At 36.8% G+C, this 14,630-nt stretch overlaps 1 protein-coding gene and 1 long non-coding RNA gene across 17 annotated transcripts in view; one reads left to right on the forward strand and one right to left on the reverse strand.

Annotated features, from left to right (window-relative positions):
- tcf4.S (transcription factor 4 S homeolog) overlaps nt 1-14,630 on the forward strand; it is a 298,455-nt gene that overhangs the window by 181,347 nt on the left and 102,478 nt on the right. The gene's annotated exons all lie outside the window — the stretch shown is intronic.
- Nucleotides 51-1,987, reverse strand: LOC121399541. The gene is made up of 3 exons (XR_005965128.1): nt 285-1,987; nt 121-246; nt 51-82 (listed from the first exon to the last, which is right to left on the reverse strand). It is a non-coding gene; the product is annotated as an uncharacterized LOC121399541 (long non-coding RNA).

Consider the following 14,630-nt stretch of genomic DNA (forward strand, 5'->3'; position numbering starts at 1 on the left):
TGCCTGGACTTAAACGGAGCTGAAGGTGGCAACCCTACCTCTAAAGCAATCTCTACTGTAAATGTTCATCCCACACCTGCACCTCTATAGCAATCACTAATGTAAATGTTCCTCCTGCACCTCTATAGCAATCCCTAATGTAAATGTTCATCCCACACCTGCAACTCTATAGCAATCCCTAATGTAAATGTTCCTCCTGCACCTCTATAGCAATCCCTAATGTAAATGTTCATCCCACACCTGCACCTCTATAGCAATCACTAATGTAAATGTTCCTCCTGCACCTCTATAGCAATCCCTAATGTAAATGTTCATCCCACACCTGCACCTCTATAGCAATCCCTAATGTAAATGTCTGTCCCACACCTGCACCTCTATAGCAATCCCTAATGTAAATGTCTGTCCACAGCTGCACCTCTATAGCAATCCCTAATGTAAATGTCTGTCCACAGCTGCACCTCTATAGCAATCCCTAATGTAAATGTCTGTCCCACACCTGCACCTCTATAGCAATCCCTAATGTAAATGTCTGTCCACAGCTGCACCTCTATAGCAATCCCTAATGTAAATGTTCATCCCATACCTGCACCTCTATAGCAATCCCTAATGTAAATGTCCGTCCCACACCTGCACCTCTATAGCAATCTCTAATGTAAATGTTCATCCCACACCTGCACCTCTATAGCAATCCCTATTGTAAATGTTCATCCCACACCAGCAGCTCTATAGCAATCCCTAATGTAAATGTTCATCCCGTAACTGCACCTCTATAGCAATCTCTAATGTAAATGTCTGTCCCACACCTGCACCTCTATAGCAATCCATAATGTAAATGTTCATCCCATACCTGCACCTCTATAGCAATCCCTAATGTAAATGTCTGTCCCACACCTGCACCTCTATAGCAATCCCTAATGTAAATGTTCATCCCACACCAGCAGCTCTATAGCAATCCCTAATGTAAATGTCTGTCCCACACCTGCACCTCTATAGCAATCCCTATTGTAAATGTTCATCCCACACCAGCAGCTCTATAGCAATCCCTAATGTAAATGTTCATCCCGTAACTGCACCTCTATAGCAATCTCTAATGTAAATGTCTGTCCCTCACCTGCACCTCTATAGCAATCCCTAATGTAAATGTTCATCCCACACCTGCACCTCTATAGCAATCCCTAATGTAAATGTCTGTCCCACACCTGCACCTCTATAGCAATCCATAATGTAAATGTTCATCCCACACCTGCACCTCTATAGCAATCCCTTATGTAAATGTTCATCCCATAACTGCACATCTATAGCAATCCCTAATGTAAATGTTCATCCCATACCTGCACGTCTATAGCAATCCCTAATGTAAATGTTCATCCCCCACCTGCACCTCTATAGCGATCCCTAATGTAAATGTTCATCCTACACCTGCACCTCTTTAGCAATCTCTAATGTAAATGTTCATACCACACCTGCACCTCTATAGCAATCCCTAATGTAAATGTTCATCCCATAACTGCACATCTATAGCAATCCCTAATGTAAATGTTCCTCCTGCACCTCTATAGCAATCCCTAATGTAAATGTTCCTCCTGCACCTCTATAGCAATCCCTAATGTAAATGTCTGTCCCACACCTGCACCTCTATAGCAATCTCTAATATAAATGTTCATCCCATACCTGCACCTCTATAGCAATCCCTAATGTAAACATTTTTCCTTGTAGTTGATTGATGACTCATTAGAAAAGTAAAATATGACTAAGCAGTGTTTTAATTTGCAAAAAAAAAAGTAGTTTACTTTTGTTTTAGTGACTAATCCATAATACTGCTTTTCTTCAACATTGAACCCCAATGGCAATTTTTATATCTTTAAACATAATTATTACTATACAGTACTTTTTCAATCTATTAATGTAATTCCCATGCAATAGATATTTAGGAAGTTAAAGCACAGAGATAGTGGTGTAATATATCATTTTAACAGTCCCTCTCCAGTTTTCCCCACAATTCCCTGCTGCATCTGCAACTGCCAGCACCTACACTCGGGCACTATGGGACTGACTGTGGCTAAACACCCACTCACACAATGAATAAGGGAGACAATGGATGAAGTAAAATGTTACTGGACAATGTATCTGTTATTATTTGTTATTTTGATAACGCTAACCTATCTCATAACTTAGGCAAGCAGTATGGCAACTACCACGGCACACAACCAGGAAGGGAATGCCAAGTCTGTCCAATTATTTTGCTCCTTATTCAAGAGAAATCAATTAGAAACAACATACAGATTAGAAATTTTAATGCTTAATGTTTTTAGTCTGAATTGAAAGGGATTCATATATGGCAGAAATATATTAGGAATGCAAAATAAATGCCTCTCATTACAGAAGTCGATTTTATGTAGAATTCTTTCACTTTAATCCTATTTAATTCTTCTTTTCCTTTATTTTAAATGTAACCAGCATTTTTGTGACACTATCTGCCAATAGGAATGGTCTGTGCTGGTTATTTTGCTTGAACACTTCCTCCCTCTGCAGGGCAACATGAGGTACTGCAACTGGGTCCTGAGTCCTTACCGTCTCATTCCTTCTTTTTCATACTGATCAGTTAGCGGAGTGAATATACTGTATCAATCCAATAAAACTAGTGCTTCTCTTAGGAGACATCCCTGATATTTCATTCCTAGTTACATATAAAAAGTCCTACTTGTCAGATTTAGCAAAGATTTAAGTCTGCAGGATTTCTTTTCTTTCTTTCTTTCTTTCTTTCTTTCTTTCTTTCTTTCTTTCTTTCTTTCTTTCTTTCTTTCTTTCTTTCTTTCTCTATCATATATCTGTTTATTGTATATCTATCTGTCTGTCTGGCTATCTCTCTATCTGTCTTACTATCTCTCTCTCTCTCTCATTCTCTCTCTCGTCTATCTATTATATATCTATTTATCTATCTATCATCTAATCTCTCTCTCTCTCTCTCTGTATATCTATCAATCATCGATCATCATTCTCTCTCTCTCTCTCTCTTTATCTCTCTCCATCTATCTATCTATCTACTATCTATCTATCTATCTATCTATCTATCTACTATCTATCTATCTATCTATCTATCTATCTATCTATCTATCTATCTATCTATCTATCTATCTATCTATCTATCTATCATCTATCTATCTATCTATCTATCTATCTACTATCTATCTATCTACTATCTATCTATCTATCTATCTATCTATCTATCTATCTATCTATCTATCTACTATCTATCTATCTATCTATCTCCCCCCCCCCTCTCTCTCTCTCTCTCTCTCTCTCTATCCAGTCAAAATTGTTATTTAACAGGTGTCCATCTATCAATCTACTTTATCTATATATCATCTCTCTCTCTCTCTCTCTCTCTCTCTCTCTCTCTCTCTCTCTCTCTCTCTCTCTCTATCTTCTCTCTCTCTCTCTCTAGCATCTCTCTCTCTCTCTCTCTCTCTCTCTCTATCATCTCTCTCTCTCTCTTTCTATCTATCTATCTATCATCTATCTATCTATCATCTATCTATCTATCTATCTATCTATCTATCTATCATCTATCTATCTATCATCTATCTATCTATCTATCTATCTATCTATCTATCTATCTATCTATCATCTATCTATCTATCTATCATCTATCTATCTATCTATCTATCTATCTATCATCTATCTATCTATCTATCTATCTATCTATCTATCTATCTATCTATCATCTACTATATCATCTTTCTTTTTATCTATTTATTCATCTATCGGTCTGTATCTATCTACCTATTTAACTATCCATCTATTGGTTTCTATCTTTTTTTCTTTCTTTCTAGCTCCTTTATCTATCATATATCTCTGTTTATTGTCTATCTGTCTGTCTGTCAATTTATCTCTACATCTATCTGTCTATCTGTTATCTATCCTATATTGTTGTTTAGCCAGGCAGCTACTTTAATAATAAGCCAGCATATTTATAAATGTATATAAAAACGCAGTGTTCAATTTAACAATACTAATGAATATTTTATCATACTGTTCTTAATAGCTACTCACACTGGTTTCCTTAGCTAGCAGAGAATGCTGGGAGTTGTAGTTTAGCTATGCGTAAATGCTTGAAGTTATTGTATGTCAAGGTGAAGGTTCCTGAACTAGTTCCGAAAAGCATTGATTTTGCTGTTATACAGGCATGGGACCTGTTATCCAGAATGCTTTGGTCCTGGGTTTTACTGGATAAGGGATCTTTCTGTATTTTAGATCACCTTAACATAAGTCTATTAAAACACAAAAGGATTATTTTGCCTCAAAAGGCATTTCTTTATATCTTAGTTTGGATCATGTTCAATGTACTGTTTTATTAGGAATCGCTTTGGCTTCCAAGTCTGTGATGTTTCCAGCTGACAGATTGTCCTGGGAAACATTCTGACCCTATTTTTATGTTCAGTGCTGGTGCTGCCATAGAGCGGAGAGACCCATCCGCCCCTCCCCCCAGCCTCAAGTTTCAGTGGAAGGGGGGAAATTGTTGCTAAAACTACAAATTAGAAATGGTTAAATGTGTTTTGCTGATACACCTCCAAGGTGCCTAAGGTTTTTTGTTTTTTTTCTGAGTAGTCCCAAACTCTCCAAATTTGTGGTAGCTCTGAAGGGTTAACTGTTTAAAGGGATTCTGTCATGATTTTTTATTGTGTAGTTTTTATTTTATTTATTATTATATTGTTAAATATTATTAAATTGTTAACACTGCAAATAATTCACTCTACAATATAAAATTTAATCTCTGAACCAACAAGTGTATTTAGTTGTAATATTGGTGTGTAGGTGCATCTCAGGTCATTTTGCCTGGTCATGTGATTTCAGAAAGAGCCAGCACTTTAGGATGGAACTGCTTTCTGGCAGGCTGTTGTTTCTCCTACTCAATGTAACTGAATGTGTCTCAGTGGGACCTGGATTTTACTATTGAGTGCTGTTCTTAGATTTACCAGGCAGCTGTTATCTTGTGCTAGGGAACTGCTATCTGGTTACCTTCCCATTGTTCTGCTGAGGGAAGGGAGGGGGATGATCACTCCAACTTGCAGTGTATCCATAAAGAGTGACTAAGGTTTATTAGAGCACAAGTCACATGACTGGGTGCAGCTGGGAAACTGACAATATATCTAGCCCCATGTCAGATTCAAAATTAAATTAAAAAAAATCTGTTTGCTCTTTTGAGAAACAGATTTCATTGCAAAATTCAAGGGTTAACTGGTATTTTGTGATTTTTTTTTTTTTTAAATGGATTACCAGAGCAGAAATTAGCATTACATCAGGCCCATGTAATTTCTACCGGTGTCCCGGTTTGGCTGGTGCACCCCCATACCCTCTGTGCCATTTAACCATGCGTGCTCTTAACTGCAGTGAGTGCGTCGCTTTGTGACACTGCCTCTCTCCCATTCGCAGCTCGTGAATGATGGGTTTTTTTTTTCAGGAAACATGCATTTCACATTTTGACCCATCTGTTGGATTTTATCCTTATTTTTTTAAATTTTTTAATACGGCTTTTGGTGGTCCGTAAGTGTTAACGTCTCTCGTATCTGTCACATGTTGCTATTTAGGGATGTTTATGATGAGCCCTCGGTCAGTCCAGGTTCGGCGTGTTGCAACGTCGTTTCAAACAGACAGGAAAGGGTGCATTGGAGGAAGCAGATTGCGAGGGCCACGTGTTTCCTGGGATAGTAAAATTACAACATTTCTTGAATGCGGTAGGAGATAGATTATTAACCCTTTAGGGTTCTATAATGTTTATTTAGATATAGAGCTGGCAGTTGCAACCTGCAAACCCCTGCTGCTGGTTTAAAGCTACGTTACCCAGCACCCAGTACCTTTATCTGTGTTTGTCCCTCTCTTCCAGGGGCTCCTCTGAGGTTTTAGGGTGCAGACACCAGGGTTTATCCTGTGCAAATTAATAGCAAACTGGAGCGGGAAGTAACAGGAGATAGATTATTAACCCTTTACAGTTCTATCATGTTTATTTAGATATGGAGCTGGCAGTTGCAACCTGCAAACCCCTGCTGCTGGTTTAAAGATACGTTACCCAGCATCTGCTTTTTCTGTGTTTGTCCCTCTCTTCCAGGAGTTTTTAGGGTGCAGACACCAGGGTTTATCCTGTTCAAATAAATAGCAAACTGGAGCTGCAAGTAACATACTGTGCACAATACACAATTAAATCACCAAATATATCTATATAGCCTCACAATATGTGTCAGGTCTGGGCAGGGATCGGCTTTTATTTTTGATGTAAACTGAGATTTCAATTATTTAATTCCTCATATTTATACTACGTGGCCAAAATTTTACTAATTATGGAATGATTTAATTAATTAAGACTTAATAAGAATAATAACAATTAATAATACAATGTCAATTTTGGCATTTTAGATTCTGTCCCAATCAATGAGGTTTTTGCCATTTCTTGTGGGCTGTAAAAATCTGTTCAAATATTTTCAAATCAGGATTATAAAAGCCTTCGGCAGTATTTTTGGGGATCAATTAATTATGAATTACAAACGTATTCAACAATAACGATATATATTTGCTTACATTAAGGGGCAGATTTATCAAGGGTCGACTCTGAAGTAATCTGAGTTTTTTTGAACTCCCATAACTTCGAAATTAGAATAAAAAAAGACCAACCGAAATTTATTAAAAAAATAGAAGTTTTTTTTTTGAGGGTGAATAGGCTAATCGTTCGAATCAAAGTAAAAATTAGATTTTTCAAAGTCCACCAATTGACTCCATATGGGTTCTAGGGGCTCCCCCATAGGCTAAAACTGCAATTCGCCAGATTTTAGATGACGAATGGTCGACGTTGAAGTTTTAAAGAGACAGTACATGATAAATTTAGATTTTTTATTTTTTTTCAAATTCGAATCGAATTTGGACTATTCCCTAGTCGAAGTACACAAAAATAGCTTGAAATTCAAATTTTTTTACTTCGAATTTTCAATTCGACCCTTGATAAATCTACCCCTAAGGGGCAAATGTCTCAAAATGTGAAAATACAGCTCACCAGAGAAAAACTCACTCACTTTCTATTTATCCTTATGGGATTTTTAAAATAGGATTAGGGAATGGTGAACTCGATTGGTAAATATGATTCTAAAAATAATAGAAAGTGTGTTTTATTCTCACATTTTGATAAATCTGCCTATATATATATATATATATATATATATATATATATATATATATATATATATATATATATATATATATATATATATATATATATATATATATATATATATATATTTATTTATTTTTTCTCCAATTTATATCCTGCACCTGTGGATTTATAACACTAATATGGTATTATTTTTTTTTAACTAATATTTTTTACAAAAAAAATTAATCTCCGGCCCTACATTGTTTCAAAACAATTCTATTGCACAACTTCTGAAATTTCTGAAATAAAATTCTATTTTCATATCAAGTGAGAAGGTTTTTTATTTGAACAAATTCTCATTATTTAACATATTCTCAATATTTGCAAATGGCAGCCCCTACAGAAATTCTGCAAATGTACATTTAAAAAAATAAATAAATATTTGCAAACCTGCCGGCCTCTGAATAAACCATGAAACGAGACTGGATGGTGGAACGGCTTCTTCGTAGACATCTGTATGGAAGACACAGCTGATAGAATTACACCCACAATATAAACTGAATAGAATACAGATTTATTCCCATTTATACGTAAATACGGGGGGGGGGGAATTCAAGGCACAGTTTGGGAACGAGGAGCGACCGAGGGAGGCTGCCTGCACTGTAGGAACGGTGTGTTGTTTTGGCTACGACTCATGAAATGGGCAAGCTGGAGTCGTCTTGGCAGTGCAGTAGGATAAAGACTGGGGCGATACAAGCAGATTCTGGATGGAATCATGGCCAGGAACTCAATTCTCCCTCTGACTCACTTACACACTTATAGATTTATTTTCTTTAGGGGCAGAGGTGGCCAACCTGGGAAGTGTCTATGGGAAAAATAATATTTCTTTTCCGTCAGTCCTTGCTGCACCCCCCCCCCCCCAACATCTGACACAGCTGCTCTATAGGAACCCTCCTCCTAAACCTAAACACATTCCCTCATTACATTCACTACATTGCATAACTTTCCTCCAGAGGGACACAAATCCCACACCCAATCCCCTGCATTGGCGTAATGGTAAAAAACCTTACCCCCCCCCCTTGCTGTATGCTACCAAAATCCTTGACATTTTTAAAATTCTTAACTATCTGTACTAAAGCACTAAAAAAAAAATGGATCAAAAAAAAAAATATATATGTATGGAAGGAAATATATATGGATCTTCATGCCTTAAAGGGTAAGTAAACCTTTAAAATAAGTGAATGTAAAACTGATGAGGGGGCTATTCTAAGCACTTTTGTAATTTACATTCATTATTTATATTTTTTTTATTCCAAGATATTAAGGGATACATGTACTGTTAAAATAAATTAATTTTGTTGCCACCTGCTGGTCAGTTTCCCACAAGTCTGACCACCAAGTAGTCAAGGAAGTTGTCAGGAGAAAGAAAGAGGCTGCTCTGATGTTCTTCTGCTTAGGAAAGATGTGAGAAAGGTTTCGAATTATTTTCCTAAGCAGAAGAACATCAGAGCAGCCTCTTTCTTTCTCCTGACAACTTCCTTGACTACTAAGTGAATTAGCGTAGTTACGTCCCTTCGCCATAGCGCAACTTCGCCTGGCGTAAGGGTGCGAAGTAGCACTAGAGTAGGTCCACTTCGCTAGTGAATTTACGCCAGCGCCCGTTAGTAAATCGGCAAAGTAATGAAATGACCTCACGCTGGCGAATTTGCGCTAGCGTTAGGCACTTCGAGCTTTAGTGAATTTGCCCCTTTGGGAGACAGCCTTTCCGCATACCTCCTCACATTTTGGAAATAAAAAGAGAGACAAAAAAGTTGTTGACAACCCCATTTTGTGACCACACCCCCTAATTACCATGTTCATATTACAAAATTTGGCAGGTTATGAAAGTCTGAACATATTTCTGTGTTTTTTTTTCAGTTATTACAATCTAGAAATTGTTACAAAAGTATCTTATAAGCAGCTGTGGCTGTTCTGGGCTCTCTGCCAAAAGCCAATTACGTTTTCTGGCAGTTCAGTGCAGAGAAAAACGGGACTTTGCAGTACAAATGAGGGACTGCGGGTTGAGCTGTCAAAAGAGGGACTGTCTCTCTAAAAATGGTACAGTTTGGAGGTATGTTTCTGTAATTCAGAGCTTTTCTGGATAACTGGTTTCCGCATAATAGGAATTTATTTTGCTTCTTTGTTACATTCAGTTGCTCTAACTGAGCCTGTTGAGTGTTTTTTATATATCTATATATATATATATATATATATATATATATATATATATATATATATATATATATATATATATATATTTGCAGACTTTAACTTGTGCAGATATCTATAGATATATAAATGATATCTATGGACACATTCAGATTAAAAAATGTCACCTCCTTGGCACATCCTGTAAAGTGAATTTCAAGCACAGTTTTTACATTGTACAGGTATGGGACCTGTCATCCAGAATGCTCGGGACCAGGGGTTTTCTGGATATGGGATCTTTCTGTAATTTGGATCTTCGTAGCTTAAGTCTACTAGAAAATCATGTATAGATTAAATAAACCCAATAGGCTGGTTTTGCCTCCAATAAGGATTAATTATATCTTAGTTGGGATCAAGTACAAGCTACTGTTTTATTATTACAGAGAAAAAGAAAATCATTTTAAAAAATTAGATTATTTGGATAAAATGGAGTCTATGGGAGAAGGCCTTTCTGGATAATGGGTAACAGATCCCATACCTGTATATCCAGAGTGATAAGAACATCGAATCTCAAATCAAATGTATTTTCGCCAGAATCAAGCCAGTGCTGCTTTCAATTACTTTTTTTTCATATATATATATATACAGGTATGGATCCATTATCCAGAAATCCATTATCCATAAAGCTCCAAATTACTAAAGGCTCCTTCCCATAGACTCAATTTTATCAAAATAACTAACATTTTTAAGAATTATTTCCTTTTTCTGTGTAATAATAAAACAGTACCTTGTACTTGATCCTGACTAAGATATAATTAATCCTTATTGGAAGCAAAACCAGCCTATTTGGGTTTATTTAATGTTTACATGATTTTCTAGTAGACTTAAGGTACAAAGATCCAAATTATGGAACAATCACTTATCTGAATCCCCCAGGTCTCAAGCATTCTGGATAACAGTATATATATTTATTTATTTTTAAAAAAATATATATATATATATATATATATATTTAAAATGATACACAGGTGTATACAAGAGCACAAAAGGGTCTTATTACGTGTAATATTATATTTAAATATTCTCCTGAAGCTTTACATTCCTTCTAAGTTTAAAGATACTTTGTCCCTTGAAAAATAGACTTCAAAATCTGTGAACATGAAATGAAAAGCAAATGAATAAAAAAGAAGAGTGATTGCCAGCCATTGTGTATCATTCCTGCCGTGAACAAAAGGGGAAGGCTGTGTTTGTGCAGCTCAAAGTATTGCGGGAGCCAGAAATGCAGATATAGATATTTATATATTGCAGAAGCCATAATTACCTCCATAAAATAAACAAGGAACACACCTCCACCCAGCCGAGCCTCTCTCCTTACTATACACTTCACCAGGAGAAAATATTCAAATATAAAGTTGGATATTTTGGTTCTGAAACCCAAACACCCCTTCTCCTTCTACTAAAATTGAATGTATTTCTTCTTTAAAGGCAAAAACGTATATGCGTCCCCCTAGCGCAACAGGTCCGTATAACGTTATAAAAAGTAAAGCCGTAGGATCCGTTGGAGGAAAAGGAATTTTGATTTTTTTTTTCCCTTCCTTTTTAAATGTTCTGTTTGTGCGAAATTTTGAGAATCACCATAAGGGCTTCTTTGCATTTTTAATTTAGTAACTAACATATGAATACATTTGCATATTAATTAGTTGCAGATTAAATCATGCATACATAATTGCCTCCTTACTGTGTTTAATGTTTGTCAAAAATCTCCAGGCCGGGTTGATGGATGCAGTATGAAAGATTACAATTTGATGTACCCTTGAAACTATCCGCACCAATAATGTACAATTTCGGTGCCAGAGAACCCTCTAAAAAGATTATTGACAGAAACTAATAAAAATGTAGCGTTGTTTTATTCCTTTTGACATTTGGGTTTTTTTTTTTGGTTTCTCTTGATCCAAATCATTTGCTATTCATAATCATTAATGCATCTTCTAATTATGCAGCATATGTTGGTTAACCCTTTGGTGGCAAGCAATCACAATGCAGCCCTCTGTTGGCTTCAGCCTTGGTTTTTTTTTTATTTATTTAGGGAGGGGGTAGAGGTGCAGAGAAATATTTGAGAAATATAGAAAGCCCTTTCCAAAGAGTTTGCATGATATTTAGGGGGAAAAATACTATAGATTTTAGTAGGCGAATAATTGAAATTAATAAAATCATTTTTTTCCTGGTGACTTTATTTTTTTTTTTATTATTTCCAGGGCCATTTTTTTGCGGAAAAAATAAAATTAAAATAAATAAATAAATAAAAATAAATATATATATATATATAAATAGGGATGCACCGAATCCACGATTCGGCCAGGATTCTGCCTTTTTCACCAGGATTCGGATTCAGCTGAATACTTGTGCCTTGCTGAATTAATCCTAATTTGCATATGGAAATTAGGGTTGGGTAATGTCATTTTTTGTCACGAAGGGAGAATTTTTCCACTTTTTCCTTTCCTGCCTCTAATTTGCATATGCAAATTAGGATTCGGTTTGGTATTCGGGCTAATCTTTCACTAAGGATTCAGGGATTCAGCTGAACCCAAATAGTGGACTCGGTGCATCCCTAAATATAATGCATTGCCATTTCCTATAGTGGGTTATTTACTAAAATCTGAATGCCAAAATCACGAAATTTTTTTTTTTTTTTTTTTATAAAATCTGACTTTTAAAAATCACAAATTTTTCGTAATTTATTAAACCCTGAGGATGGAAAAGTTTGAATCTGAAAATCCTGCATCTCAGACCTGTTGAGGTTGCTTATAAGTCAATGGGAGAAAATCGTGAAAATCGTATGAAAAAATCTGAAAAAAACGTAAAATTCAGATTTTTTTTCCCGCAAAGCAAATTTTCGCGAAAATGTAATAATAAATAAGCATAAAAAACCCGAGTGGAATTGATCGGAGTTTGTAGCAAAAAATATTGAGAAAAATTCGGACTTTGCTTAAGCATACAATTCTTATTTTTTGACTAATGTCGATTTTCTCTCTAATAATAAAACAATACAGGTATGGGACCTGTTATCCAGAATGCTCAGGACCTGCGGTGTTGTGGATAACGGATATTTCCATAATTTGGATCTTAATACTATAAGTCTACTAGAAAATCAAGTAAACATTAAATAAACCCAACAGGCTGGTTTTGCTTCCAATAAGGATTAATTATATCTTAGTTGGGATCAATTACAAGCTACTGTTTTATTACTACAGAAAAAAAGGAAATAACATTTAAAAATTTGGATTATTTGCTTATAATGGAGTCTATGGGAGATGGCCGTTCCGTAATTCAGAGTCTTCTGGATAATGGGTTTCCGGATATGGGATCCCATACATGTACTACTAAAAGCCTTGTTACTCTTTATCCAAATAGAGGAACAAGTGCAACATATTATAATTATGAAGTCCACAGAGGTTGCCATAAATTAATCCAGAAAGTGTTTCCCCCCCCCCTCACAATCCTCCAATGAATTTGGTTATTGATCAGCAGTCAACTTTCTTTTATTGCTAAGGGCTAGAAAATAAAATGTATATGAATATTAACACATATATATTCCTATCAGTGATGTGCAGGTCGGGTAAAACCTGACCCTATACCGCCATCCCTCCTACTGCGCCCGCCTGCGTGCGACTTCCAGGTTCCTTTTATAGACCCACGCCGACCAGCCCCATCGGTATCACAAAAGGGGCGGGGCACGCAGCTATAAAAGTGAAAGTCAGAAGCCTGCAGTTTTAGTTGGCGGGCGGGGATAGCAGGATGGAGACCCGCCCACCAACGTCAAATTAGGGTGCGAGGTCAGCCCGTAAACCCACGGGTATCGGGCCGGCCCGCACATCACTAAGTCTTATATATGTAGTTTTCAGAACCATACTGGTAATACAATAAATATAAAAGTATATATTTAAATATTTTGTGAAGCATTTCTTGCTGTGCTCCCATAACCCATGTCTCTTGCATGATAAAGCCTCCATTTTTCATGTCTCTCCGGCCTTTAGCAAAGTGTTACTTGATGCTACGCTAAAGAGCTGTAACAACTCACCTCCCTGGTGGCCTAGTGGTGCGGCGGGGACGCCCATCACGCCATCAGCGGGGAGGCCCGATACGTCGCTCCTCTGTGTCCCCTCAGGCGCCAGTTCCTTAGGGCGTGCGCGGTGCGCCTCTGTGAGATTTGTAGGCGCAGTTGCGCTGCGGTGATGACACCAGCGCGCATTGCTGCGAAATTGAAACAATATTTAAGGGCATTTTCTGTGTGTGAATCCTGGCCCGTTATAGGTAATCTCATTGCAAGTGCCTGGTGCTTCTGTGCTAAATAACTTCTGTTATTCTGCGATCTGATATCTTGTTGTGACCCCTGCCTGTTTTTGGACGATTCTGACTTCTGTATCCTGACTCTTGCCTGGTAACCGACTTCGTTTATCCTGTATCCCTTCTGATTGATCTCCTGGTTTGACCCTTGCCTGTTTGACTCGCTTTCTGTCTACGCCTTGTACCGCGACCTTCTGCCCAATAGACTTTGCATTACCGTTGTGCCCCTTTGCTTGTTCAGAACCCCTCGCTTTGCACGTCTCTTAATAAGACCTGGCGGCATCCGACTAGCCAAGGGCTCCTCCTGAGGTGAAAGGCGGTTGTTATAGGCGGAAGCCATCTACCAGGTACCTAGGAACCTATGGACTGAATGACCTTATGCTAATTTGTTCTATGGAAAGTCTACATTGAGCTCAATCTAACATTTATTGCACTTGATTGAAAACAGAATCCTACTAAAAAAAACCTTCTACCGCTAATTTTAATATTCAACTTTCAGAAAAACCAAAAATGTGTATCAATTGCAAAAAAAATTGCCAGATTCAGTTAAGCCTAAAAGTGCAAAAACATCTTAAGGAAACATTTAGCAGAAACCCAAAGTGATACTGAGTTGGCTGCATTTCTAATTAATATTAAAATAAGGTTTTTTAATTTCTTGATGTATTCCCCCATTAAATTAATGTATTCAAAAGAATATTTTTTTGGGAAATGTTTATTCTGCTGACACCAAGGGGCACTTTTATTAAAAGTCGAATTTTTGTGGTTGGGCTTTTTTGATGCAAAAAATCTGAGAAAGTTGTAGAGAAAAGTGTATTTTTTTCGGCATTTATTATGCGACAAAACTGTAACAAATCCGAATATGAAAATACCCCGGCTGAAACCTGTCACGTAGAAAGAAATGGCAATTTTACAATTGGAAGATGTTTCATGCCTTCATGAACTTCGAGGATTTCAGGCATTT

Source organism: Xenopus laevis, chromosome 1S (assembly GCF_017654675.1).
Source record: "Xenopus laevis strain J_2021 chromosome 1S, Xenopus_laevis_v10.1, whole genome shotgun sequence".
In the NCBI taxonomy this organism is placed as follows: domain Eukaryota; kingdom Metazoa; phylum Chordata; class Amphibia; order Anura; family Pipidae; genus Xenopus; species Xenopus laevis.